Source organism: Fopius arisanus, unplaced genomic scaffold (assembly GCF_000806365.1).
Source record: "Fopius arisanus strain USDA-PBARC FA_bdor unplaced genomic scaffold, ASM80636v1 scaffold00132, whole genome shotgun sequence".
NCBI classification, from domain to species: domain Eukaryota; kingdom Metazoa; phylum Arthropoda; class Insecta; order Hymenoptera; family Braconidae; genus Fopius; species Fopius arisanus.
In genome coordinates, this window is record NW_011887871.1 from 239,118 (window position 1) to 242,199 (window position 3,082).

Sequence of the window (3,082 nt, forward strand, 5' to 3'; positions counted from 1 at the left end):
TAAAACAACCAAGTTGAAATTATCGAAAAATAATTGGTTAAAATTACAGAACGAAAATAGGAAATAGAAAATACAAGTGTTCCAATCCAAAATTAAATTGTCTTTCGTAATGGAATATACCAAAATTTCAAAGTTGGTGTTAAACAATCAACTTTGTACCCTCACTGGAGATGCCCGTTCAAAAAACTCAATGGAAAGTCACTTATTAAAAGGTAATTAACGATCGCACGTAATTAAAGAGAAATAAATGCAAAATCAAGCGAATGTCAAATCAGAATGAAATATCAATTTTTAAGACGTTCAAATATCTTATTTTTAGAATCTCCCTTACATTACACAGCTAACTTTTTTATAACTGTGTGAAATAGGACATCAAATATTCGGGTTGTTGAAATAGTCAACATTAAACGCCGAATATCTGCATGAAAGTTCAAGACGGTTGTGACGAGGCACTTTTTGGCCCCTCCCCAGCCCCCTAATTTATACACTTTTTTTTTAGGATAAGCTAGAATTAAGAAAAGTTACAAGAACACGGTAACAGGTTAGGAAACCTGTCACCGTTGGCTCCCACTCCCAAAAATATTCCTTCCCCTTACCCCGCGCCCTACCTCAGCACTGCACTCACGCCCGACCGAAACATCGTTGGAGAAAAGGAGAAGCCCCCCGCACCCGCCGTTCCCCTCGTCGCCACACGCGTCCGACGGAAGAAAAGAAAACCCCCCACGAATACGTCACGGCCCACGTGACCCGGAAGAAGGAAAGGGAGCAGATATTAACATCGCCGGGCGAATAATTAAGACGAGGACACCCGATGACGAGTGTCCCCGATTGACCCCGATTATCACCGATAATCGGGGAAGAAGGAGAACGAGTGATGAGACGCCATCACTCGTTATACAGCTGCCCCGTGCGTAAGAGACTTTTGGAAGAGTTTTTCTGAGATCGTGATTAGAGAGAGTTTTGGAGAGATTTTTGGAGATAGGTTGTTGGAGAGAGTTGTGGAGATATCTTGAGGATATTGTGAGGAGATTAGAGTTATCGTGGAAGAAGTGTGTGGAGGAATTTGCGGAAAAGTCTGGAGGAGAGTGTTGTCACAAAGACCCAGGAGTGACGAATTGTTTGGAGGAGGCTTTCCCGCGCCGAGGATTTTTTCTGGAAGGATTGAAGTCCACCACCATCGCCGTGAGTGCCCAATCTTACCTTTCCCGCCCCAACAAACACCCAGCAAACCCCTACAACAACACCCCCCCCCCCCCCCCGGTGAGCCTCTCAATTTAGTGTTCATAATTATTTAGTAATTGTGCAGAATAGGAATATTTGTTGCGATTATCATCACAATCCCCCTATCATCGGATATTGAAATCGTTCCCCTAACTTCTCCCCTCTTTTCAATTAGTTAACTTCTCCCCTGTTTTTCCTTTTCATTATATATTATTCTTTTTTATGATTATTATCATTTACCTGCGTGTCGCAAGCTGGCTGGCCTTACCCCCCACCCTTGATTAATTATAAGAAAAGGCCTGAATTGTGTTGTATGAATTTGGTGTACAATAGTATCAGAATATAGAGAGTGTTAAATTATCCCCACGAGCAATCATTCACACGCTCCCCTCCCCCCTTAATATTTCAGGTCCCCCTGTAAATTTAGAGGCATTTGATCAATAAAATCATCTATTATAGTTAATTCCCGAATATCGTGCCTTCACCAGGAATTAATATATTTTAATTCCCCGGCCAAGGTCACACGGTTTATTTATACATTTTTATAAATAATGTTACATTTTGATACACATTTGCTTGTCCCTACATCTATTCTTTCCTAATTACATGAGAGTGTAGCTAGTTATCTTCATCAATTACTCGAATTATGAATTCTAATTCATTTGAATTTTCGTAACGAATGTTGATAATGAAGAAAAGTACGGCCACATCGATCCATGGGAGTCCACGCATGCGCAGATGGACACATTGTCATTGATATCATTAATTAATTAGTATTTAAAGAACAATCAGGTCTAAAATGATAATTCACGGATTATTTTTTACCTACAAACGATTTGCTAACGATTGGAAAGGTCAATTTGGTTCTACAAATAAAAATTAGGAAAGTCCGATGGTAACTTTTGCATATTATTTTCATTAATTAGTAAAAAATCAAAGAAAGGCCTACAAACATTTTAATGACTATTATAATGTCATATAAATGGTCCTCACAATTCTTCTCTGATGATCGAAAACACCATACTAGGTGTGAGTACCAGTGTCTGCGCATGCGCCGATGCAAACACTCTAGACCTTTTTTTAAATTAATTAAAATCTAATGAATAATTACGTGTAAAAGAATGAAGCCAAGGTATTTATTATCTACAAACGATTCGCTCCCCATTGGTTAATATTATTTTGGTCTACAAATAAAAATTAGTGTGGTGGGGTTCTAACTTCCGATCATTATTTTGTTTAATTAATTAAAAAATAATGAAGGGTCTACAAAATTTTTTCATTGTACTACAGTGATGTACAAAGGTCCTACTATTGATCTAAATAAAAAAACTAATGAATTTTCAATTATGTGGTGCCAACTACCAGTCACCATGACCACAGACATAAATAAAATATCACAGATGGTGCTAATTAATTAATTAATTAATTAAGTGATCCAACCTGACCCAGCCGCCATCAGTGGCGTCGCCTGGCGACAGAGGTGGTACAAATCGAGTATAGATGTACTAGTGTATAATTTCTTTGACACTTATACCCCTTCTCCTACTCCTCCCAATAAGACCAACATTTCGGTGCACATATAAACATCTTATGGAAATCTCATCAGTTGATTTCCGAATTTCTTCTTGCATAGTCAAAAGTTATTGATTGTTTAAAAAATAAACTTCTTCAAAAATGTCAAACGATAACCTATTCGAGATGTGGCACGAGTATTACCTATGATTCGTGGCTGCTGCTGCACACGACAATGGAGAAACATACAAGCGTCTTCTGAAGAATGTCGGCATACCAATGCAATGGTTCACGCAACTACCTGTGCCATCTCTGATTACCCATGTTAATGGAGCTATTCAACAATTCA